The following is a 26265-nucleotide window of genomic DNA, read 5'->3' on the forward strand; positions in this document are numbered from 1 at the left end:
CCCTAAAGATTGCATGAGAAGCATTCAGTCTCTCGCCTTCCCATGTGGAGCCTGATGGGTCAGGCCCATTTCCCTAGACCCTGGAGTCGGTTCTCCATCCCTGTGGCTCCATGGAAAGATACGGGTGGAGAGTCCCAAGGCCCTGCTCAGCATGGAAGCTGTGATTCCTTCTGCTCTTGAACTTACGGTACTCCTCCATCCCTATAGACCTGACCTCAAAGGGGCAAGACAGGACCCCCACCTCAGGACCACTCATAATTTCCCCCTTTTCTCACTTTAGGGGATTTTAATATAATATGAGTGGTGGTAAAACTGGCTCTAACCGATCATGAATTCTTCTTGCTTACTTTTTTGGAAATAAGCTTTCTGTGCTGGGTTTTTATGGGCTCTGCTTTGCAACTCCAATATCCCTTTCTCAGGCTTTTGCCTCTGCCTTGGGTTCAAACATTCATTTTGAAATGTGAAAGCTGAGCATGGATTTATTACTTTTTTTCCCTTCTTCACCGTTGTGACAACCTTCCTCAAAGGCATTTGGAATAGAACAGTCTCACAGTTGGTCAACAGAAGGTAGAGATAAAGGAGTAGCCAGCCAAACTCCATGGGTTTTACCTCCATAATAGAAGTATCCTTCCGCAGCAGGGTTACCCATCGTGTGTAATAAACAGGGAGCACTTGTCTGATTTGAGATCTGCAAGGGGACTACAGCAGGAAGAGGATGAGCTGAGTGCTGTCCGTGGTCTAGAATGCCAGGGGCAAAGGATCCACTTACTTTCTTCCCTACTAAAACCACTAAACATAAAATAAATAAGCAACAGAGATGTACTATATAGCATAGGGAATCACACCAATATCTTGCAATAACCTATAATGGAATAAAATCTGCAAAAAAAACCCACAAAAAAAAATCTGAATCACATTGCTGTGCATCTGAAACACAATATTGTAAATCAACTACACTTCAATAAAAAAAGAATAAAATCTTACACAGATGAAAACAAGGCGTATCAGAAGGCAAGTGCATGACAGAAACGCTATGCTAGTAAAAACGTCCACTGAAACCTCTATTTCCATCTCTCTCTCTGTCTCTATCTCTGCCTCCATCTCTATTTCAACTCTTTACAAGCCTGTGCACCCAGGAGAATGTGATAGTTGCTGCTCACTGTACCCTCTAGAGGCCAAAGAATGGCCAACCCAGTTGTGTCCAGTGAACCCACTGCAGAGTTAGACCAAGGCACACCAGCTGCTTCCTGGCTGCTTTCTCAGCCTGGCGTTTGGATCTGGGAGCGTTCTATCCACAGGGCTCTTAGGAACAGAATCCCAGCACACAGTGTAGAGAGGAAGTCTCTTGGTCCTCACTGTAGTGTGTTTGTGTGTGTCTACTGGATATCAGAGACTTCCTTTTCACTTGTTTTCCAAGGTTGGGCATGAGAGTTGGCAGTTTATTCATTTGCTTGTTTCTTTTTAATGTTAACTGGGAGAGTTGAGCCTTGATCAGAGAGAGCATAGGATGGTCTCAGGTAGAAAAGTCCTTGGATCAGCCTCAGAGGCTGAGCTCATTGTGAACCCAAAACTCAAAGGATAACATTCTAGCTTTAAATGCAAAGTTTACCTGCAAGTGACTGGGTCATCCTTGATCCCTGGAGGTCTCTGTGGTGTTCTGGGCCAGAATGGGTGTCTCACATCACAAATCAGGTTTATTGGTCTCTGGTGCTGGTGTGCTGTAAAGGGTTAGCCCAGAGGGCTTGGGGTGCTTCAACCCTGCACGTTCCAAAGAAAGGACTGGCCCTTGACCAGAGAGATCTTCTAAGTCCTCGGAGTATTCTGCTTGATAAGAGTGTTTTTGTATACCTGGGGCCTTGGGCTACCCCAGATAGTTTATGGCTACAGTGTGATTTATAATGAATGTGTGCCTTTGTTTGCCTGGGGACCTGGGCCATGCCGTATCAGTTTGACCTCTGGAACTGCTGAAGACAGGGTAGCTAAGGTCAGTCATGTGGGTATCTCATGCCTAGGTGACTGACTCCCAAGAAAAACCTTGGACCTGAAAGCTCAGGTAAGCTTCCCTGGCTGGCAGTACTTCCCAGGTGCTATCACACATCATTACTGGGAGGATTACGTCCTGTTTGGGCTACTCTACTGAGAGAGGGCAGCTGGAAGGCCATGTCTGGTTTCTCCTGGACTCTGCCCTCTGTACCTCTTTCCTTTGCAAGTTTGAGTCTGTATCCTTTCACTGTCATAAACCATAACCATGAGTGTCAGAGCTTTCCTGAGTTCTGTGAGTCCTTCTGGTGAATCACTGAACCTGAGGATGGTCTTGGGAGCCCCTGACCCAACTGGGAACCTTTCAAAGGGAGAGATGCCACTTCTTGCCAAATTTCAGAGGTTCCACGGCCCTTGCAAAATTTTTTCCAGTTGGCTTCAGGCTGGTTCTTCCTCACTTGAACCCTTCTGGACAGTTAAATTTTCCTGCGATTCTGAGGTCCCTGACTCCTGGCCCTCTGACCCTTGTTGTTGAGTCATTCAACTTTGCAGTCACAGATTGCTCTGACGTCCTCAGCCCCAATGACTCAACTTCCATTCACCTCAGCAATCCACGTCCACTGCCACCTCCTACACCTTGTTCATCACTTGGGACGGCTCAGCCTACAAAACAATATGCTCAGAAATCTAGCATTACAACCTCTTTGGGCCAGATGTTTAAGAGCATGAGTTGTGGGGTTAGTCAAGTCCAGAGTGACTTAACTTCCTTGCGCTGTAGTTACTTTCCCGTAAAGTGAGAGAGGACCCAATGGAACCATGCCTGGTGCATACATGCCTGGGATTACAATAAGAGCTACTGTTACCAGACTTGTGATGGTTAACTTTATGTGCCAGTTTGACTGGGCCATAGGATGCCCAGATATCTGCTTAAATATCATTTCTGCCTGTGAGGGTGTTCCCAGAAGAGATCAGCATTTGAATCTGTGGACTCAGTAAAGCAGATGGCCCTCCTCAGTATGGGTGGGCATCATCCAGTGCCCATGGGCATGGATTCATGGGCCGGAATAGAAGAAAAAGGCAGAGGAAGGTAGCCTTTTTTCTCTCTGCCTGCTGCCTAAACTGAGACGCTGGTCTTCTCCTGGCAGTGGCCTTAGACTCACAATCCTGGCTCTACCAGTTCTCAGGCTTTCAGACTTGGAATGGAACTGCAGCGCCATTTTCCTGGGGCTCCAGCTTGAAGTCAGCAGGTCACAGGACTTCTTAGCGTCCATAATTGCATGAGTCAGTTCCTTATAATGAGACTTATTATAAGGAATTGGTTCTGTGTCTCTAGAGGACCTTGACTAATACAAAGCCTAATGGCTACGTGCTGGATATATTTGACACCTGATTTTGCAGGCTGTCAGACCTCTCTTGGCCTTGCCCATCTCCCCTTCTTAGGCTAGATTTAATCACCCATGTCTTCGAGGGCCCTCTCATCCAATCCTTCCTCACCCTCAGCTCCTTGACCTCCTTCCACAGCTGCACCTCCATCCCCAGTGCTGTGTCAATCCAAATGCTTGTTTTCACTCTCCCTGGCCTGGGGCTGCTGGACAATACTTGGGGAAAATCACATCACCATGCTGAAGTGGTTCCATTACACGTTTATGAGCCTCTCAGCCTCTGCTGGGGTGCCACTGCTGCTCGCTTATCTTTTAATTATCTCTAGTTGACCTTCTCTTACTTTCTCTTCAGTGGCTGCCCCTGACCTCCACTCACTCCACCCAACCCACCGTCATCTCCTCATTCCCAGCTTATGGGGGAAGCTGGGGCTCTACAGAGATAATGGAGACCCTCAGAGACGATCTATGTCATGTATGCCCCTTGGTCTTCTTAATTTGTCTGTATTTTTACCTATATTTGCTTCCTTCATTATTCTATTTGAAGGAGTTATTACTCATCACCAAAGTTAACCTTTCTAGCAGTAACTGCTGACTCCTTTGCTTCCTGGTTTTTTCTCTAGAAAAAAATTTTTGTTTGTTTGTTTGTTTTTTGCGCGGTACGCGGGCCTCTCACTGTCACGGCCTCTCTTGTCGCGGAGCACGGGCTCCAGATGCGCAGGCTCAGCGGCCGTGGCTCACGGGCCCAGCTGCTCCGTGGCATGTGGGATCTTCCCGGACCGGGGCACGAACCCGTGTCCCCTGCATTGGCAGGTGGACTCTCAACCACTGTGCCACCAGGGAAGCCCAATTTGTCTATATTTTTACCTATATTTGCTTCCTTCATGATTCTATTTGAAGGAGTTATTATTCATTGCCAAAGTTAACCTTTCTAGGAGTAACTGCTGACTCTTTTGCTTCCTGGTTTTTTCTCTAGAAAAAATTTAATTCCCTCTCTCATATATCCTCCTTCTCGCTCTCTCTCATTCTCTCTCTCTTTCTCCCCCCGCCCCCCAAACCCCAGGCTTTTCTCCCTGATATACAACTATGCCCACACTTCTCTGCCTCATCCTTTTCCCTTTTCTTTCTACACTGCTTATCTTTCAAGATCTGCCCCATGGGTCCCTATCTTCCCACTGCCTAAGTAGTTCCTACTCGCTCTGTCAAGTGGTCCTTGCCTTTGCTGTCCAGTGGAACCCTATGGGGGCCATAACTCATTCATTTTTAAATTTCTGGTTCCCAACAGACATCCTAGAACACTGCAAGAGTCCAGTGGGCATCTGCTAGTGGAACCAGGAAGGATGATGTGCGGGTGGTCCAGAGAGAAAGGAAGAGTAGAAGCAGGGACACGACGGCACTCTGTGGCGGGAAAGCAGGACTTGGCATCTGTGTGTCACGTGAAAAAAGGACTGGAGTTGCTCAAAAAATCTTCCCTGCTCCGGGTGTCAGGGACAGAATGCTGAGCTGGGCAGCACCTGTGTCTGACATAATATGTCATATATTACGGTTTTATGCTCGTGTGCTGGGAAGGAGCAGACTTGGATTATCTCGCTGCCCCAGGAAATAGCCATGTAGTAAGCGATAATGGGATCAATGTGCATGAACTGAAATTCTCTCTCCCCTCCCAGGGAAAAGAAAAGTGGGCAGAATTCTCTCTCAGGGAGAAGGTGTGTGGGCCTCAACGTTGGGGATAAAGAGAGACGTGTTAAATCAGGTGACGGCTTTGGGAGCTTCCAGAACAGAAGGGGGTGCCACAGCCCCCCAGGCTGGACCACTTTTCCACCTGCCTCTCTGGCCAATTATGCTAAGTGAGGTTCTCTTCTGGTGTAAGAGGGACGTTACCAGCCCTTTCTTCAGGGCACAAAGCTGCACAAAGCTTCTTTCCGTTTTTCTTCCCACTTCTTTTTACTCACTGGCACTTCTGTGTCTTAGATTTTTTGCCCACGTTGCCGTTACAGCAACTTTCAACCATATAATGTCGTAGATATTTGGCATTGAGGATTTAACACTAGTGACTTCTGCTTTAGGCATCGTATCCCAAAGAGCCATGACATGGAGTAGTTTGTCATGTTGCTAAAGTATGAGTCTGTATGACCTGCTCTGTGATGGGGCGGGGGCAGGAGTTAGTTAGCAAGTTAGTGAGTCTGGTCACCTGCCTAACCTATGCATTTCATTATTGCTTTTTTATTCATTCATTCGACAAATATTCTTTGAGTATCTAGTATATGCCAGCCCCTATGTTAGGATGCTAGGTTGGCTATAAAGTGGGCAATGAAAAGGTTCTCTGCTCCCGTGGACTATACCATTGGGAGGAGGATGAGGGGAGGGAAGAAGAATAAACAAAACAATTAATTGCATGTGGTGATATGTTCTATGAAGAAAATAAAGCCGGGTGATGTGATGGAAAAGCGAGAGAGAGAGGTGAGCATTGGAAAGGAGCCCTGCCCACTGCAGCCAGAAGGTGGAAGCAACCCACGTGTACGTCAGTGGATGGATGGATAAACAAAATGTTGTGTATTCATAAAATGGAATATTATTCAGCCATAAAAAGGAATGGAATTCTGATACATGCTACGATGTGGATGAATCTTAAAAACATTATGAATAAGCCAACACAAAAGGGTAAATATTGCATGATTCCATTTATATGGATACTTAGAAAAGGCAAATTCGTAGAGACAGGGAGTGGACTAGAGATTACCAGGGGCTGGAGGAAGGGGGAAGGGGGAGTCATTTCTTGGTGGGTACAGAGTTTCTGTTTGGGGTGATGAAAAAGTTGTGGAAAGAGGCAGCGGTGGAGGTCACACAACACTGTGAATGTACTTCATGCCACTGATTTGTACACTTAAAAATGGCAGGTTTTGTATTACATATATTTTACCACAATTTAAAAAAAGAGGAAGGAGGGAGACTTGCAGTGAAGAGAGGAGCCGCCATGTGAAGATGGGGGGAGGGGACCATCCTGCTGGAGGGCACATCAAGGGCAAAGACGACAAGGCAGGAGAGAGCTCGGATTGGTTTTGGTTCTCCGTTGCTTTGTGCGTAGTAACGATCATGAGGTGTTAAAGATGCTTCTTTGTTAAAAAAAACAAAAAGCTTCAGAAAGGAAGTTGATGGTCACTCCTGGCAGGGGTAGTGAAGAGGTTTAAAAGCAATGGTACGGGCGAGTTTGGGGATTCTCAGAACTCTCCAAATGCCTTCCTCAGGAAGGCAGAGAGTCCTCTGCAGCTCTCGGTTTGCAGGTCCAGCCTCCCATCCAGCTGTGAGCATCTTGATGCTGCCCAAGGTTGTACTGCTTCAATTCCGTGCCTCCTACCCTTGTATTTGGTGAGTGATGGGTGACTAAGTAGGCGGCCTGGGAGTCATTTACACGTGGGGCTGTGTAGGCTAACAGTGCTAAACGAGCAAGCAGGAGAAGTGGAGTCTTAGCCTCGTTCTGCCGTTAACTAGCTGTGTGTGTATAGACAAACGGCTTAGTCTATCTGGGCTTCAGATTCTTCCTCCGTAAAATGCATGCCTCGGACAAGGTTAGAGAAAACAGATATACAATACACATACTCCTTTTCACACGTCTGACAGTAGGGCCACATGGTGATGTGTGGACACCCCAGGCCTGAGTGGTCCTCCTCCAAGCCAATATTCCTTGCAATTTTTTTTCAGTATTTACTTGCCTGGGGAGGTGGAAGAGGTTAAAAGCAACTGATTTTTTTTTTTTTGTACTAATAAAAATTGTATTTATGAACTTACTTCAACAAGGCAAAGCAGAATCACTGAAAAATTGTTTGTGTGTTCTTGGGTTCTTTGGGTTTCTGTAGTCCACTTTAACGTGTATATAATAAAATAAATTTCTTCTTCTGAGAAAAAGGCACTATATCATGGGATATTTAGATTGAGATTTTAAGTTCACTGCGACTGCCTGAGAAAGTTGTAAGAGGTTTCAGTAGAGCTGGGCTTTTAAAATTTTCGTGTCAAGGTGCTGTCTGCTTTGGTGGGAGTGGGACAAATCATATTTAACTGGTTGAGCTCGGTGATGTTTTAGTGTTCATTTTTTTTTTAAATAAATTTATTTATTTATTTTTGCTGTGTTGGGTCTTCGTTTCTGTGCGAGGGCTTTCTCTAGTTGCAGCGAGCGGGGGCCACTCTTCATCGCAGTGCACGGGCCTCTCTCTCACTATCACGGCCTCTCTTGCTGTGGAGCACAGGCTCCAGACGCGCAGGCTCAGTAGTTGTGGCTCATGGGCTCAGTTGCTCCGCGGCATGTGGGATCTTCCCAGACCAGGGCTCGAACCCTTGTCCCCTGCATTGGCAGGCAGATTCTCAACCACTGCACCACAAGGGAAGCCCTAGTGTTCATTTTGGATCAGCATTTCCCAACAGCTGCCCCGAAAGCCTGGAACTCCTGTAGCTGTCCAGGGCAGACATTGCTAATGGATCACAGCACTCCTTCCTGCAGAGCCCAGATGGGACTCCAGCTTTCTCGCCATCACTTCCAGTTATGCATTCTATTGGCCATCCTTGGGCTGGGTGGATGCTGTGATTCCTTCTGACCTCAGTGTTGTAGAACTCTGTGATCTTAAATTTTGCATGATTTAAAAGTAATCACCGTTTGTCTGGGACCTAAGTAGCTGACATGTAATTTGGTTTCAGACATTTTGATGTTTATGTAAATGTTTGTGTAGAAGAAAATGATGTTGGAAGCTAGAAAAACCCCTCCTAGACATCTTTCCTGGTTTTATAGCGTTTAAAAGAAGTGACAATTGAAGGAAATTTTATGGAAATATTCTGGGCTACTGTCAACTAGTATGGAGAGCAACTGAAGACCTAGAATTCAGAGGGTGGTCCTAGAACCTGGATGGAAGGTTTTCAGGAACCAAACAGCTTTAGCAATGGATTGAGGTAGGAAATGATCTGAGAAGATCTGTTGACAACTGCAAAGGCTTTATTTATGTGAACTACACCAAGCGCCAATCTAAATTAGGTTGAACTTTGAAATAGCCAGTGCTGTAGCAGAATAGCTTTTGCTCCCAAAGGCTGACAATGAGAGTATTTAAGGGAGATGAACACAAGCTTTAGAGATGAAAAAAACATGGTTTTGAATCCTGACTTCTGCAATTACTTGCTGTGGCACCTTGAAATAAGTAATTCATCATCTTAGACTCTGTTTGCTTATCTGGGCAATGAAGATACTTACCACTTAACTTTCGGCATGTGGTGAGGCTTAAGTAAGATATCAGTGGTGACACCTGCTGAGGCCCAGAGCCGGCATGGAAATACAGCCTGGGTGATTGCATCAAGCATGAGGAGTGCTTCACGGACACTTTCCAGTAAGGGGTCTGTGGTCGGAGCACTGAGGAACTTGGAACCAGAAATTGGGTCTGTGGAGGAGAAACACGAATCAGCTGTACAACCCAACAGGAAAACAATATCAAGAGGCAAATCACAACTTAATGGAGGAAATGAAAATGGATACAACGGGTTTCTATCAAATGGGGTGGGGGGAGGGGAAGGTTATCCTACCGTTGGGATTATAAGTCGGCATGGCCATTTGGAAAGGCAGTTTGAAAGTTTTGTCCAGTTCCACTCAGCAGTGTACCCCTCCTCCCCGTATGATGGTTCTGCCCTACACAAACCACCAGAAGAGGAGGAAACCCTTGCCCTGGTTTATTTATTCTTTATAAGTTACAAAGTCCTGTCATATGACATGTGCATTCATCTGTTTGTAATTTATTACCTATTGGAGTGTAAGCTCAGTGAGGTCAGTGTCTTTGTCTCTCATGTTCATAAACATACCATCATGAAATGCAGAACATGAGTGTATAGAAAAGATTCTAGAAAGTTCTAGAGAGAGAAGAAAAAAGAAAACCTTTCATATGAATCATAACAGCAATTCAGAAAATATGTTGTGTTTAAACATACGTAAATGATACCCTACTGTATGCATTATTCTGCAGCTTGCTTTTTCAGTCAGCATTTGGCTTGCAGGTCTAGCCATATAGGTACTTAGAGATCTACAGCTATTCTATTTAACTTCAGATTCTGTCATCACTGCTTTATTGCAGGGGTAGCAAACTCAACCTCTACAGAGGTTATGCAGGACACCTGAATGTGAGGCAGCCTTGGAGGAAGACGTGTTATAATCACATCTTATGCCTGCCTAATTACATGGCCATATAAAACGTTGTATATGCCAACTAAAATCACCAAACAGAACATTTACCAACGTTATATTTTGCCTAAGAACTAGCAGTTTGCGAACTTTGTCATTGTTTTCTCATACTTAATGTTATGGGTAATCTTTTGTGGGTAACCATTGGTATTTTAGGTTATTTCCTCTTTCCCTCCCAAATTAGGACTAACTTGGGTTACAAATTTGGGGATTAACTTGAGAACACAGGAGGTAGGGAAAGGAAGATCGAAATGTCAGTTGCATTTCTTAAAGCTGATTGGAGAAAGTGATTTTAGATCTGTGGCCAAAGGCACTTATAGTCTCTCCTCTTGATTTTGACAGAATCACGGGCAGAGTCACAGTTCACCTGCACATCGCCACCTGAGGTTGGACTCCTACCACCTGGCAGGTAAGGAGACACGATGCATACTTTTTATAGCTTATGAATTTGACCAGACAGGAGTAGGAGCTGAGCCAGGCAAGCTCAGTTCCCTCTTTCAGAAGCAAATATCAGATAAAGCACTACTCTTAGGCGAAGAAATTAGTAGAGGTGGAGACAAAAGCTAGGAATGTTATCCTCACAGAAGTTCCTCTTCACTGAAAGCATGAGACTAGTAGGGAGGTTGATTCCCTTAAAAGATAACCAACATTTGGTCTCCGGAAACTTCCCTTCCTCCTCCTCTTTCTTCTCCTTTTCTCTCTTTCGTGTAACACATTTAACTAGCACAACTCTTGATCTTGGTTTCTTTTCATTAATTTTTCCAGCTACATGGAGAAAACCTTTTCATTGCTAGCTTTTGGTATTTCTATGAGTCATGGATTCTTTCTTCTGATACATCTTTTTTTTTTTTGCGATACGCGGGCCTCTCACTGTTGTGGCCTCTCCCGTTGCGGAGCACAGGCTCCGGATGTGCAGGCTCAGCGGCCATGGCTCACGGGCCCAGCCGCTCCGCGGCATGTGGGATCTTCCCAGACCGGGGCACGAACCCGTGTCCCCTGCATTGGCAGGCGGACTCTCAACCACTGCGCCACCAGGGAAGCCCTGATACATCTTTGATTACTGTTTTTATTCTATTAGCTTTGATCTGTTCTCTGATTCATTATCATTTCTCTTACAATTTTCAACTCTTTGTTTTAAAATTATGTTGATTTCCGTAGGTTTTTTTCATCCCCTCTCATACCTTCATTTTCCTCCTAAAATTCATGTCTCCAGCCCAGACTTCTGTCCTAAGCTTCAGATACATATATCCAATTGTTGTCAAGTTCAATGTATCAAAAAGAAGTTCTTTTTTAAAATTATTATTTTTTAAATTTATTTTTAAAAATTGAAGCATAGTTGATTTACAATATTGTGTTAGTTTCAGGTATACAGCAAAATGATTTGGTTATACATATATATGTATATGTCTGTATTCTTTTTTCTATTATTTTTCATTATGGTTTATTACAATATATCGAATATAGTTCCCTGTGCTGTACAGTAAATCCTTGTTGTTTATCTATTTTATATATAGGAGTGTGCATCTGTTAATCCCATACTCCCAATTTACCCCTCCCCCACATTTCCCTTTGGTAACCGTAAGTTTGTTTTCTATGCCTGTGACTCTGTTTCTGTTTTGTAAATAAGTTTATTTGTACTATTTTTTAGATTCCACATATAAGTGATATCATATGATATTTGCTTTTCCCTGCCTGACTGACTTCACTTAGTATGATAATCTCTGTGTCCATCCACATTGCTGCAAATGGTATTATTTCATTCTTTTTTTATGGCTGAGGGTTGTATATATATGTCTTACATCTTCTTTATCCATTCATCTGTCAATGGATACTTAGGTTGCTTCCGTGTCTTGGCTACTGTGAATAGTGCTGCTGTGAATATTGGTGTGAGTGTATCTCAAAATGAAGTTCTTATCTTCGTCTTAAAACTTGTTCCTTCTCCTGACTTACAGCCTATATACCCTTTAAACCACGTGGATTGAAAAATCATGTCTTCTTTTCAGGATTCATGGAGAAGATTAGATGAGATAATGCAAGTGGCTGCTGCTTAGCTGTCAAGAAAAATGGGGACATAAAAGTCTTCTTGCAGAATGTGAGCCTGCATTAGACTGTAAAGCACAGCTGTTATCCTAGGACTCCTTCACTTCCTGTGTTATGTTCAGAGCTTTCCTTTTATTCTTGGTAGATTCCTAAGAAAGACTGAAAGGCAAGGAAAAGTTTTGCGTCCTTATATACGTCTTAAAACATCTGTATTGTTTCTCATATTCAATTTATGATTTAGATGGGTATAAAATTCCAGGCAGTAAGTTCTGGCAGTAAGTTTTCCCCCAGAATTCTGAAGGTTTTGCTCCATTATATTCCAGTGTCTGATGTTGCTTATAAGAGGCTTGTTGTGTTTCTGATTTCTTTTCCTTAGCATATAACCCATTATTTTTTCCTTTCTGGGTATTTTTATTTTTTAATTTATTTTTTAGTGTAGTTATATACCAATTTTACTTTTAAAAAAACAAGTCTGGGTGGGCAGGGGAGTTGCCACACAGGGTGGAAAGAAGCATAAGAGTAGATCAGGTGGTTTCAAAGATCCTCAGAGAAGCGCTCAGAAACTCTATTCCAACCAGGTCCTCATTACCTCTGGGTATTTTTAGAACCCTTTCTTTATCCCTGGGGTTCTGAAATTTCAAAACAGTGTGCCTTATTTGGCTTTTTGTTATTCATCTTGCAGAGTGTTTTATGGACCCCTTCAATCTGGATACTTATTGGCTTTCAGTTCTGAAAAGTGCTTTCCTATTATTTCCTTTGATGATTTCCTTTTCTTTATTTCCCCTGTGGTTTGAAAGCCCAACTATTTTGATATTGTAATTTCTGAAAAAAAACCTCTTTTCCTTCCTCCACTCTTTTCTACCTCTTGATCTTTTGGTCCATTTCTGGACTGTTTCCCCAACTTTATATTCTATTATTGAATTTTTGTTATCAAATGTTTTGATTTTCAAAAGTTTTCTCTTTGTTTTTGAAATGACCGTTTGGGTAGTGTGCTGTTATTTTTGTAATACGCAGCGTGTAGGGGCGGTATCTCCTTTCACTCCACCAAAGAGTCTATTTACAGATTTTTCTTCTACTCCTTTAGTCGTGTCTGAATCATCCAGGTTTCTTACTTATATTTATTTGTTTTGCTCTTTTTCTTTCAGAGGGCTTTCTCAAGTGTCTGCTTGTCCTTTGCTGGCCATGTCTTTTTAAGGTGGCAAAATATACTTAATGTAGGATTTACCATTTTAACTATTTTTTTTTCGGTATACAATTCAGCGGAATTAAGTAAATTTCCATTGTTGGGCGACCATCCCTACTATCCATCTCCAGAACTTTTCCATCATCCCAGACTGAAATTACGTACCTATTAAACCGTAACTCCCTATTTCCCCCTCCCCCAGCCCCTGGTAACCATTATTCGACTTTGTCTTTTGATGAATTTAACTATACTAAGTACTTCAGGTGAGTGGAATCATACAATGTTTGTCCTCTTGTGTCTGGCTTATTTCACTTAACATAATGACTTTAAGGTTCGTCCATGTTGTAGCAGGTGTCAGAATGTTATACCTCGTAAAGGCTGAACAATAACCCATTGCCTGTCTATACCACATTTTGTTTATCCATTCATCCGCTGATGGACACCTGGGTCGCTTCCATGTTTTCCTTCTGTGAGTGACGCTGTTGTGAACATGGGTGTACCTATATCTGTTTGAGTCCTTGCTTTCAATTCTTTTCATGTATTTTTGAAAGTGAGACAGTAAAAAATTATTAGAGACTGTGTGTGTACATGCGTGTGCTGCTTGTCTGGGAGCTCCCAGTGGATGAAAGGGTGTCAAAATCACTGTCTGTTAGCGGATCCCCGGAAGAGAATATCCGTTCAAAGGTGTACCTGTGCGGGACAGGCTTTCTCTACATAGGGCAGGAGTATTGGAACATTTACAACATACAACACAGCGCTCCATGCCTACAACTTACGGCGTGAATGGTGTGTGGGCGACATTCTTTCTCACCTTCCAGGTGTAATTTCCCTATACTTTGGTATTTCTTTGATACTTGTGACTGTGATTTGGGAGGCCAGGGATGGGATGCAGAGGGAGATTTACAATTATATGTTTGTGCCCAAGTTGCCTGGATTCTTGGAAATTCCTCTAATATATATATTTTCAGTCAGCCCTGGAAGTAGAGCTCATATTTTATGAGCACCAGCTACTTATATAACTGTGTAGATAGTTCAGGATTAAGTAAATGTTAGCTCCATCTTGGAATGTAATGAAGACGCCTACAGGGAACAGAGTGGAGGTGGTCTCCAGGAGGCTGGGATTCTGGCTCAGGTCCGGCCTCCACCCCTGTGGTCTGTTTTCAGAGGCTCTGCTCTGGCCTTTGCAGCCAGCAAGCTCTCCAGTCCAGTAGGTTTCCTATGAAAAAATTCACTTTTGAATTTTTATTTAAGTGGTCTTTTTTTAAAGTAAGAATAACTTCCATTGGAGCCTTTCTCACAGACAGGGTCATGATATCGTTACCTCGATGCCTGCTTCTGAGCAAAGCACAAGGATGAGGACAGGAGGGGTAGGGGACAGAGCCTGAGCAGCTGGTGTTTGTTTCAGCCTCTTCCTGGGCCGCTTCAGAGCCATCACAGAATAGGGATGCGGCATCACCACTCCCTGCACAGCCCCGGTGCGAGGCTTGAGGTGTGATGTGCGGATACGGTGGTGTGTTTGCACTGGCTTTTATTTATTTATTTATGTAAAATTTTTTTCTTTTTTTAAAAATAGATTTATTTTATTTATTTATTTATTTATTGGCTGCGTTGGATCTTCCGTGGCTGTGCGTGGGCTTCTCTAGCTGCCGAGGGCTGCTCATTGCGGCGGCTTCTCTTGTTGTGGAGCACGGGCTCCAGGCGCTCAGGCTTCAGTAGTTGTGGCACATGGGCTCAGTAGTTGTGGCTCGCGGGCTCTAGAGCGTGGGCTCAGTCGTTGCTCTGCGCATGTGGGATCTTTCCGGACCAGGGCTTGAACCCATGTCCCCTGCATTGTCAGGCGGATTCTTAACCACTGTGCGCCACCAGGGAAGCCCCTGTGCTGGCTTTTAAATGATGCTCTTTCTAATCTCACTTTTCTGCTGCTGGGGAGTTTATGTGAAATCAGTGCATGTCTACTTCAGTTTTGCTCCCATCGATGTTATCGGTGTTCATTTATTTACTTCACACCTTTTTAGATGGATGATGTAAGATTTGTCCGTTTCTTTCTTGACGTCTTGCACTTTTGTCAGCAGAACGCCATCTGCCATCATTCCGTAGTGGTGCTTGTGGATGTGTTTCAGAAACTGGTTGATGTCCTGTGAACCAGATTTGCACAAGCCTCTGCAGTTTCTGCTAATGAGTGGAAGATGGTTCCCAGGGCCTGCTTTCACGGACAGCGATGGTTAAACCTCCAGAGGTCTGATAGCCTAATGTGGACACAGGTGGAAGCAAACTCTGCAGACAGGCAGGAGAACTTTTGACAGTGTCTCTGCTTCCTTCATCCTTTGGAACCAACCAGAAATCTGACATTTCCTTCAGGAAATGTCAAATATTTCCCCATCAGGTGCTTCTTCACAATTCTTTCTTTTTCATTGCATTTTATTTTTCACTCAGATAAAATTTACCAACAGTGAATGCACAGATCTTAGCCTCATACTCTGATGGGTTTTGACAACTGTATCTACTCATGTAACTCACACCCCAGCAAGACAGAGAACATCTCCTTCATGCCAGCGTTCTTTGTGTCCCACTCAGTCAATCCGTGCCTCACAGCCATCACCGCCCTGATTTCTGTCACCAGAGATCCGTGTTACTGGGTCTAGAGTTTCACATAAACGCAACCGTCCATTGTAATCCTGCACTGCCCATCCCTCTGTGTCTGGCTTCTTTTGCTCACCCATGTAATTGCGTATATTAGCAGTTTGTTCTCTTTATTGCTGAGCCCTCGTCCACAATATTTTTTATTGCGGGATATACTACTTAAAAGGAAAACCCTTTCTCTACCCACAGAATAGTTCTGCCACCAAATGGCTGGGTTCTCCCCTACCATTAAACAGTTCTGACACCAGCTACCCAGACTCAGCACTGACTCTGTAAGGACCCAGTCCCACAAGACCGTCCCCCATGTCAGACACCAATTGCAGGTCCCAGGTGGTCACTCGTACTTCTGATCAACCATGTATAAATCAGAGGTTCCCACGACCCTCTCCTCAGTTTTGATAATTTGCTAGAATGGATAACAGAACTCGGGGAGACACTTATTTACATTCACCAGTTTATTATAAAGGATATGATAAAGGGCACCAATGAACAGAAAACATCCTGCTAAGTGAAAGAAGCCAGGCACGAATGGCCACGTAACGGATGACTCAATCTGCATGAAATATCGGGAACAGGCAAATCTCTGCAGAGAGGAGGCAGCGTAGAGGCTGCAGGGACTTGGGGGAGGGGAGAATGGGGCGTGACGGCTTAATGAGTGGGCTTTCTGGACAGTGCGGATAATTGTTCAGTACTGTGAGTGTACTAAATGCCACTGAACTGTATGTGTACTTTAAAATGGTTAAAACGGCGAAATTATGTCGTGTGCATTTTACCACACACACAAAATATCCACCCCATTGCATAGGCGGGAAAACTGAGTCTCAGATACGCAAAGGCTTAATCCAGGTTCACACACAGAGAGAGCATCAGAGCTAGGGATTAATCCATCTGATTAGGCCAGCTGTGCGCTAAGTGCCGCGAATACAGAAAATATAGAAATGAAGGGCGCAGACCTCTCCCTTTGCCTCCCCACTGAGCCTCCTTTCCTGGCCTTTACTGGTTTTCCCCTCTGCTTGGACTGGGCTAGCAGGTGCAGGGCGAGCTCTGCACCTGTAAGCCACACCATCGCCACTGCGTTCCTGGTGACAAGGCGCTCAGGCTGGTCGAGTCCAGGCTGAGCTGGCGTGGTGGCACCAGGCACACGGAGACTCAGCCTGCTCTGGGCTTTGGCCCCAACCCTTCCGGATAGGACACAGCTCTGCCACGCCCTCCAGCCCCTATCCCTCCTCTGCCAGCTGGAAGGCTCTCTCCTGTCAGCAGGTGGTCACCCTGGAAGTCTTTGTTCTACTAATCCTAATTCTCTTGTAGGAACGGAAAGGCTGCCTCTGAAATTAGGCCGCCTGCCATGAGAGAAAGTTGGGTGGGCATTTGCTCAGCAGCAGACATCCACTGCTCAGTGCTTCTGTCCTAAAAGCTTTTTTGTCCTCTCATAGCTTTTGGGCTCAGTGACTTAATCCTTCTGGATTTTTGTCCCCGGTACCCTTAACTCCTGGAGCCTTGCGAGGCTATAAATCACTGAGAATCCTGCAGAAAGGAAGCAGAAGGGCAGAGTGCGAAGTTGAAATAACTAAGTCTTTATCACCAAGTCCCACCTGCCATTCCGTCCCAACTCTTTTCCATCTTATTCCGTCTGAACTTTCCTGCGTATGTATCACCTCCCTTCCAGTCTGTCCTCCGGGCCTGTGAAATTGTCCCCAAGGGCTGGACTCAGCATAAGAAGGGAGGAGTTGGGATTTATCTACAAGGGACCACTCTGCCTTTGAAGGTCAAGAGTCTTCCAACTGGGACAAATAGGCAGGGGCTTGGAGAAGGGTCCCCCTCTGTGCTTGGGCCCTTGGTTCCCTCTCCCAGACAGGCAGGGTCCCATCCACGTTCCTTGGTGCCACTTTCATCTTTTTCCCACATACACTCAGCAAAGGAGGAATCTTCCTGCAGTACAGAGCTCACTCCCCAAGAGGAGACCCAGTGGGCAAGATGCTTTATAGCTCGACGTCTAGATATCAGAGAGGAGCTGGACGTGTCTTCCTTTGTTCAGATAAACCGGAAAGCTCTGATGAGACAAGATAATAAGCTCGTGGCGTCTATCAGGAGCAGAAGCGTGAGACTGTTCTAGTGTCATAGACTCACGCAGAGACCAAACCTGATAGACTGTGCGTGAAAATGTCCAAGGCCGTCCTAGCCTTTAGTTCATACCCAGCGATATTGGTCCCTTTGTTTATTTCCCGATGGATGTATGGATTTTATCAATGCTAAGTAGACAGAAGCTGGCTCTGTCCCGGGGGAAATCCCATGGATAAATTGATTTCCTCCTGACCCAGAAAGAGGGACTTTCCGGGTGCAGCAGTTTGTACATCTTAATTTCCCTGCTCCTGGAGGCCAAAGATGCAGTGAGTCCTTTCTGAAGGTGACTTCTTTGCTTTTACTCAAAATGCCCAAGCCACACAGGCTCCTCTCAGATTTCTAAGAGAGGGGTAAGCTGCTCTGAGTACGAGCCCAGGCACCCCTTGCCGCACATGAAAATTTGATCCGTGCACTAAAGACTGTCTTGCCTAATGCAGTCGGGCCCTTTGTCCGCAAGAGCTAATACCCTTTTGGGAAATGCTGTGACTTAAGCTGAAATGTCAGGGAAGGAGAGGGTAGAGAGGGAATGCGGACCTCTGCCATCCAACCTCCTTTCTCCAGCCACTTAATAACTTGGCTAAAAGCCACAATCATTACAGAGCCATCAGCCAGGCTCCAGCCCCTCGCTGCCTTCCCAAGCAATCAACAGGATTTAGTGAGCCACCAGTTGGAATTTATGTCACTTAAAAAGTGTGGTTTCTTAGACCAGTCCTACAGAGACCGATTACAGAGACCTGGGCACTTTGATTAGCTTCCGTTTGGAGACCAGGAGGCTGTGGATGGAGCCAGCTGTTAGGCCTTCCGAGTGCGTACCTAGAAAAAGTAGGCACCTAGCTCACGGCCCGCTCATCTCCACGTTGTCCTTGCTAAACGTGACTCTTCCGTCATTTCATAGCACTTTTTGTTTGATGGAGCTGTGATTGAGAGGAAGGAGAACCGTCAGAGCCTCTTAAATGTTGCCACGCTTTTTACATTCATTATTTTTATAACAACTTCATGAAGTAGTTATGATTATGCCTCATTTTGCACACGAGGAAAATGAGGCAAGGCCACCTTCTGCCTCAGCGGGAGTTGAGAGTAAGCCCCATGCGTGCGGCATCTAGGATCTCACCTTCCCAGGAGACCTATCAACCATCGACAGGGCCTGGGGAGGAGGCTTCAGATTCTGGAGTAAGACCTAGCTTCCCCAAACCTCCTCCTGTCCGGTGACAGAATCCAGAGTTAGCCCCTGACACCCAAACTTTCCTGGGTTTCAACACTTTCGGCCCCGCTACTACTGTCTTCAGTCCTTCACACTAATCTCCTGTCTTCCTTTTCTCTGTTCATGTCCACCATATACAAAGCCCCAGATTCCCAGATCTTACCTCTGGCTCGTGGAATCCCTAAAGTGGTCCCACATCGCTGTTGTATTGCGATTGTATCTCCCACCCCTCCCCGACTCATGGAAACTGTCTCCTGTAACTTCCGGAATTCCAGGTTCATCTCAGCAAAATCCTCTATATCCTCAGCATCTTGTCTGGGTCAGAGGGGTCCCCTCATTCTTCTAGCTCTAATGGGAGCCTGGCTCTCGCTGAGGCCAGTTCCCTTTGCAGCTCTCTGACTGATGACTGTGTCTCTCCCGTCCTTCTCCCTTGAACCCCTGGGCCTCCTGGTTTCTCGTGTCTGCTTCCAGACCAGCCTTCCTTCCACAGTCACTAAGACCCTCGTCTTATTCTCCTGCTGTCAGGCTACATCAGTCCCGACCCTTTAGCGCTACTTTCCTCTGCCAGCTCCTCTGGTCTTGCCTCTCTTTTCTTGACAGTTTTGTGTCCGGGGTGGCTATTTCACTCTCTCCAACACCAGTCCCATCTTAATTCTTGGTGATTTCCACATACTTTCCGGTAATTCTCTTAGTTCTTAAATTCCCCTCCTCCTCCAAGCTTATATTCCACCCTCCTTTGGCAGGTGACCCTCATGGCCTTGTCATGACCAATCATTGCCACGTTCCATAATCTCTACTTCATACAGCTCTCTCTGACCACCACCTGTTTTTCAGCCCACTCCATCTAAATAGTATCTGATTCTGGCGATCGTTCAGTCTCACAGGGACGCTCAGTCCATTGATCCCACCACTTTTCCCCTGCTCATACCCTTTGGATGTTACTGCTTCCCTCCCATCTGGTTTAAATTCCATGGTTGAACATTATTTTTACTCCCTTGCATGTGCCCTTGACAACCTTGTCATTTTTACTTTGTGTTACTGTCCCTGCTCTGTGCCCGCACCCGTCAGCTGACTAGGACTGCTAGATAAAACCACAGTCACAGCGAAGCTGAATCTCTTTTGTTTTGATGCATAACTACAAGCTTAGGGCCGCCAGCAGTCCTATCATATTTCCCTGGCCACTCACTCGCCTTCTCTCCAAGATTCTATTTTACGCCTTCTCTTACCTCGAAATCTCCCAAACTTTCTCACCTATCCACACTCTCAGACAGGACCTTGCTTCCTCTCTCACTGGGAAAATAAAGCAATAGGAAGAGGGTTTTGTCAGGCGCCCACCACCAAATCTACTCACTCCCCAGCATCCGTACCGTATGCTCTGCCTTCTTGCCTTAGGCCTTCCAAGTGCATACCTAGAAAAAGTAGGCACTTAGCACACGGCCCGTGTGTATAGAGGACCTGCCCGTGAGCCCACGCATGCCAGTCATGCCCTCGCACATTCATCCTGTCCCTTCCCCACTACTCTGTGACATCACACCAGCAACCTGGCCCCTCTCTTTCCAGCCTCACTCTCCCCGCTTTCTACTGGATCATTTTCATTAGTAGACAAACCTACTGTAATTTGTTCTATCTTAATGAGAAAGCCTCCTGCTGACCCCATGTTCCCTACCAGCTACCACCTACTTTCTCTGTTCCCTTTTGGGTTTAGCAATAACCTTGACCAGAACATTTTTGTTCGAATGATTGGGGCAAAGCCTAATTGGAGTGGGTTTAAGAGAGAAAAGGAGAAGAGGTGTTGGAGCCAGTGAGTCTAGACTATTCTTTCAAGGAGTTTCCTGCAAAGGGGAGCAGCAGACCTCTCTTATACCAGCAGTCAAAGTTAGTTGAAATTTAGTGAGTTAAAGTTACAGGAAATGAAGCCAGGAAAGTAGGTTAACATTGATCTGAGGCTCGCTAGAAGCCAGGCATGTTCACAGGACCGAGTGGCAGATGATTGTAGAGAAATACAGAAGTGTGTCCCTTGTCTCAAAGAGCTCTGGCCGAGCAGGTGAGACAGTGAGGTGAACAGGAGAGACTGGGCGGGCTGGGGACTCGATGGCTGCTAGCAACCAGACAGGGGCCTTGCTCTGTCTTTATCGGCCCGAGGACCTCAATTTGCAGACACTTGACTCTTTCAACTCTCACCCTGTTTCCTTCTTAACCTCGCCTGAGCTGGACCACATCTTGTCAGACAGACCATGTGTGGGACTCACCTGAGGGCAGACCTGGCCCTGTGTGAGACGCAACAGCCTCCTTCCTCCAGCTCTTAGGGCTCCGATGTTGGATTCTTATGGTGCGATTGGCTGCACTGGTCTCCTGGTGCTGTCTCATGGGAGGCCAACCAACCAACTCCAGCCGCCCTCTGAGGCTGTTAAGAATATCTTTCTCCATCCAAGGAATGGGACCAGCTCTCTATACCTGTCAGCTTCAACCCCACACCTGTTGCAACACAGACAGATGCTATCGACACACCTGTGCCCACCCTACCTCCTGGCTTTAACTGTCCAACTTCCTCGCTCCCTTCAAAAGCATATCGGAATACAAGTGACTGGGCCTAATAACAAAGTTATTCCAAGGAGAACTTTGGTGCTGCTCTGATTAGTTTTAAAAGTAAAGTACTTGTAAGCACTGATTCTCTAACCGCCATTAGTAACTTATTAGTAGCATCCGACATTACAAGGAGTCAGGACAATCCTTGCAGTTGAAAAGTGCAATTGCACAGGCAGCTAAGTGCGAGCAGGGGCCAGGCGGATTGCTCGAGTGGGTGCAAGGGCTGGCCGAGGACTGTGGCAAACTTGAGAGCCTGTGTCCGTCAGCAGGGGCAGAAGACCGCTCTCCTCCAGTCTGTCGCTACAGCTCAGATAGGACCCATCTTCTACGTTTTCAAAAGAAGCTGGGAGTTCACATTTTAAGGGGAACCTTCTGATTTTTAAATACTGAAATGTAATTCAAAACCTCCAGAAACACTGTGCCTGACAAACAAAATACAACTGCGAGATGAGTTTGATCCGTGGGCAGGTATCCTGCTCTCCTGCTCTCCTACGTCTGGGTCTGTGCGTTCCCAGCTTGGCCTCCTTCCTGTCTCTCCGGCTCTTTGTCGGTCTGAGACCTCGCACAGCTGCCCTCCCAGGCCCATATTTCAGCGCCACGCCCTGGAAACCGGGCGTCAGCCCTGCTGTCAGAGGAGGGGCTCCTACGTCGCCGGAAGCAGAGGGACACGGCGGGAGAGTGAAGGTGGTGCTTTTCATAACTAACACCCTCATGCACCACTTGCCCCATGAGGGACGTGGTGGAGGGCTGGATCACGGTGACATCTCTAGAGCGCGGAGAGACCAACTGAGGAACCGCCGGCTCAGTTCTGCCATGAGCTTCAGGATGTCTTGTGATCTGAGTGCTGGCTGATGGTGGCACCTGTGTCAGCATAACAGCCTCTGCAGGTGCGGGGACACCAGCTGGTGTGGCCTGGGGCTCCATGCTGCTGGGGCGGCCAGCTGGCCCGGGAGGCAGGGAGTCCAGCGGCCAGGGCCTCAAGATGCATCTCCAAGGCCAGCTGCACTTCACCTGGAGTCACAGGGACACAGAATGGGGCCAGAGGGGCTTCGGAGAGGGTGGCTCACCTCCCCCTACACCTCCACCACTGTCCTGCCGCCACCAGCCGACACATCAGCTGGGACCGAGCGGGCACTGAGGTTTGCTTTTATTTGTGGGGGGAGACTGTTTTCGGTTGGGGGGCAGGCCTGCGCATCAGACTGCTCTTCTCTTTTAAAGAAAGAGAAAACAGTAAGGCGTTGATGAGTTTGCTGAGAAACGGAATCTCTGGTCCCTAAACGGGAACTCCACGAGCTCGGGGAATATTCCCTGTGAAATCACGAGGTTCAGCACAGTGGCTGGCCCATAGTTCAAGAAATATTGTTGAATGGACAAAAGGAAGAAAGGAAGGGAAGGAGGGAGGGAGGGAGGAAGGAGGGAAGGGAGGAAGGAAAAGAATGAAAGGAAAGAAGAGAGGGAAAGGGCGAGGGAGGGAAGCAGGGTAGGGGTGGGGTCTGTGGGAGTTGACCCCAGATGTGAAGCCCTGTGGAACATATGATAAAGACTGTTTTGTTTCGAGAGGGGGGCTGTTGAATACCAGCTCAGGCCATTCTCTTATACCAGCAACACAGAGAACGGGGGAAGGGAAAGCCTGCGCAGAATTATGTATATATTTTTACTGCTGAGCACTTAGGCAGTTCCTTTCGGTTAAAATCCATAGTTTCCCTCCCATCTGGAAAGAAGTGGTTTTAGTAATGTGGCAGTTTCGATTTTGAGCCAGAGAAGTCATTTAGGAACAGAAAAATGAAACAGTTCTTTAAGAATGACCATACCATTTCAAGCCCCAAATGATCATATTAAGGGTTTAGTTAATATTACACCTGCTCTGAAAAGGGGAGAAAAAGGCAGAACGGCTTGTCACGCAGTCCTGCTGAGTGGCCAACCAGTGGGCGCTGTGAAGTCGGCTTTCTCTTCAAGGCGGTGGGCCCTGGTTCCTGAGCGTTGCCGCGGCTCCCCGCAGCGTGGATGTTTCTGGAGCTGAATGAATAGAGGGCCTGCGTTTCTCTGGCTACTGAACTCAAAGCACAGACCGGGTTCTCTCCACTTCATCTCACTTGTGGGCACCACACCTCCAGAAGCAGTAATGGTACCATTTATGAGCAAGCTTCATGCACCCTTTCCATCTAGAGGAGGGGCTGCCATTTTGTCCTGGGAAGGAGAGTATTATATTCTTTTCTTCTCATGCAAAGCTCTCAGCGATTTACTCCTTCTCTTCATCCAGTGGATGCTGTGGGGTTATCTTCCACTTGCCCCAAAGCAGTCCTCCAGGCAAACCACAATGAACCTAAGGGCTGCTGTAGGAGGGAACTATTTTCTCCCTCTTCTCATTGGAAGCACACTTCCAACCTTCTCTCCAACCTCCTTGCTGTTTCTTCTCTGCGGAGGAAGAGCGACATACCCAAACGCTAACAATGGAGAAAGTCTGCCTGTGTAGTCCAGTCTCCTTCTTGCTTCTCTCTTGGATCCTGGCTTGTGTCCATCCTTTTCTCCTCCATGCCCTGCCACCCTCCGCAGTGTGTGATGGGAAGAGTGGGGGAGAAGGAGACCTAAAGTTGAACTGGAAGGTACTTTCCATGGGGGCGGGGTAATTATTATGGATTAAGGACGATGTGAGTCACTACTAATAGACTCAATGTCGTGGTTCCCATCTGAATTTGTCTCAGTTGATTCAGACTTTGAAGGAGAGGGGAACACAACATTTCAGAATCAGAAGAAGAAAAGGGAAGCGATAGAGTCAAAGAAAGTATGGACAAGGGATTAGAAGGAGAACCAGGAGAAGCTGCTTGAACTAGTCTGTGTGGACAGTAAGAGAGTGCGCTGCCTGAGGGATCGTGGAGGGGTTCTTGGTAAATATGCAGGTACCATTCGTCTTTTTTTTTCTTTCAATCAGCAATTTGTATTTATTTATTTATTTTTGGCATGCGGGATCTCAGTTCTCTGACCAGGGATCATACCCGGGTCCCCTGCAGTGGAAGCGCTGAGTCCCAGTCACTGGACCACCAGGGAAATCCCCACCATTTGTCTTTGGCGTCTCTGAGATCGCTGGGCTGGGTACGCATGTTGATTGTTGAACACTCCTCCCCAAACTTCATTTCTCTCTGACCTTCCTTCCTCCCTGCTCACCCTTTACTCTTAGGCTATACCCTTAAATAGTTGGTTCTCAGTAAATGGGGACACTCAAGGCTTCTAAGTAAAAATTTCAGGGAATGTCTATTTTCCTTCATTAGCTGCAAAATAAACACATTTTCGTGGTCCTGCAGTTCAGGGGCTGCTGGGCTGGTGTTTACACATGTGGTGAGCAATGCTTCCCTCGCTCTCCCTCTGAATGCACTCCACCACCCTGTCTCTAGCCAGTCAGGGTGCACTGGAAATACCTGCAAATCTTTCAGAAGCTACAGATGCTTTGGGCCCCGCCCCAGTCCATCTAAATCAGAATCTCCGGTGGTGGAACATTGCAGGCATGGACATTTTCTAAAAGCTTCCCAGGATTTTCTGATGGATATCAGGACTGTGAACTACTGATCTAGGCAGACACAAGCCCCCTGAGCCATTAACCTTCACCAAGTTAAATAACCAGTCCTCCGTAAATGGAAAATTCCTGCAAATCTGGAGATGTTGTCAGTAGTGTTAGAGACAGTGATTTCTTTTTCTATCCCAGAGTCTTCCAGCTGTAGGATAAGCTGAAGTATCCTTTATCAGAATGGACGAACTCAGGGAGGGCTGGGGCAGTGATGTCTGGGCTTGTCTGCTGGGCCCCCTTGACCTCTGGCTGCTTGGGCAGCTCATCCTCTCTATAAAGAGGGCAGTGTTGCTACCTAGAATCAGGATGGGAATTCCAGCCAATCTTGGGCAGTGAAGTCCCAGGGGAACGGCTTCTGCCATGTGCACACTGCTGTGAAGATCCCTCTGGGCCAATACTTCATATCTGCCTGCATTTGCTCTCACATACTTTAGACCCCGTCTTCCCCTGGAGAGAGGTCAAAAGTAACGTGCTGGGTATTGTGAATCTGCTTCAATCATGGTGGGTTAAGTTTCACTGGGAGATTTCCGGGTTCAGCACCGTCCTTGATAACCTAACCAATTCTAAGCCCCAATGAATCAAAGACTTGTTAAGCTCTGCCAATGGGCTTGGCCCCCACCCGTGCCCTTCAGTCACTCAAAGTCAAGGTTCAGACATTTGTCTTTATTCCTTCTGTTCAAATAGGACATTCCCCACTCTCCAGTCTTGCGGGCACCTGTCCAGGTGAGCACTGGAGCCCACAGGTAGGGTTGTTAAGGCTTCCTAGGCAAGAGGGCAAGCTCACCTTTTCTCCTGAGCTACACCAGCCTTTTCACCCACAAGAGTTGCCAGTTTTCTGCTTTTACAGCAACCAAATGAACTTGTCCTATGCTCAAGACAAGTTGTAATTCATCAAATCCACTCATACTCTTTTCCCATTGCTTTTTACTCAGACAAAGAATGCGGCAGAGAGGTCATTAAATCCTTTTCTAGGGGTGAAATACGTAGAAAGGCTGTGTGATTCCGTGATGCACTCCAAGAATATAAGTAAATTTGCTCTGCTTGATCTCACTGTTACGAAGCCACATTTGCCACTCTTTATAATACGCAAAAAATATATTCAGCACACACAGCCGCTTATAGTCGCTGCTGCTCCCAACAATAGGAGCTGGGCTTCCTGCTTTAGCTCATATTTTTCTGAGTAAGAGGAAATGTATAGACAGGTTTCTGCCTCTTCCTCCTGTGTCTGGAATTTTAACCACATCTGCAGAAAGTTTTTCAGTCTTTCTCCCCCAGAGTTCAGCGTTTCTACTGGGCCATCATACTTCTCCACATTTGATGGTACAGGAAGTCCCACTTTTAGATACAATGCAGATGTGGAAACTGTGTCTT

The 26265-nt window shown here is 46.3% G+C and overlaps 1 protein-coding gene and 1 non-coding gene across 3 annotated transcripts in view; one reads left to right on the forward strand and one right to left on the reverse strand.

The window, feature by feature from the left end:
• ADPRM (ADP-ribose/CDP-alcohol diphosphatase, manganese dependent) overlaps window positions 1–26265 on the forward strand; it is a 390622-nt gene that overhangs the window by 164748 nt on the left and 199609 nt on the right. For both annotated transcript variants that reach the window (XM_059997159.1, XM_059997160.1), the window contains exon 6: window positions 9907–9973. The gene's annotated coding sequence lies outside the window, so the exon portion shown is untranslated. The remainder of the gene's footprint in view (window positions 1–9906; window positions 9974–26265) is intronic.
• On the reverse strand, window positions 12120–12199 carry LOC132415662 (small nucleolar RNA ZL8). Its single transcript, XR_009517381.1, has one exon. It is a non-coding gene; the product is annotated as a small nucleolar RNA ZL8 (small nucleolar RNA).

This window comes from Delphinus delphis, chromosome 19, assembly GCF_949987515.2.
Source record: "Delphinus delphis chromosome 19, mDelDel1.2, whole genome shotgun sequence".
NCBI lineage: Eukaryota > Metazoa > Chordata > Mammalia > Artiodactyla > Delphinidae > Delphinus > Delphinus delphis.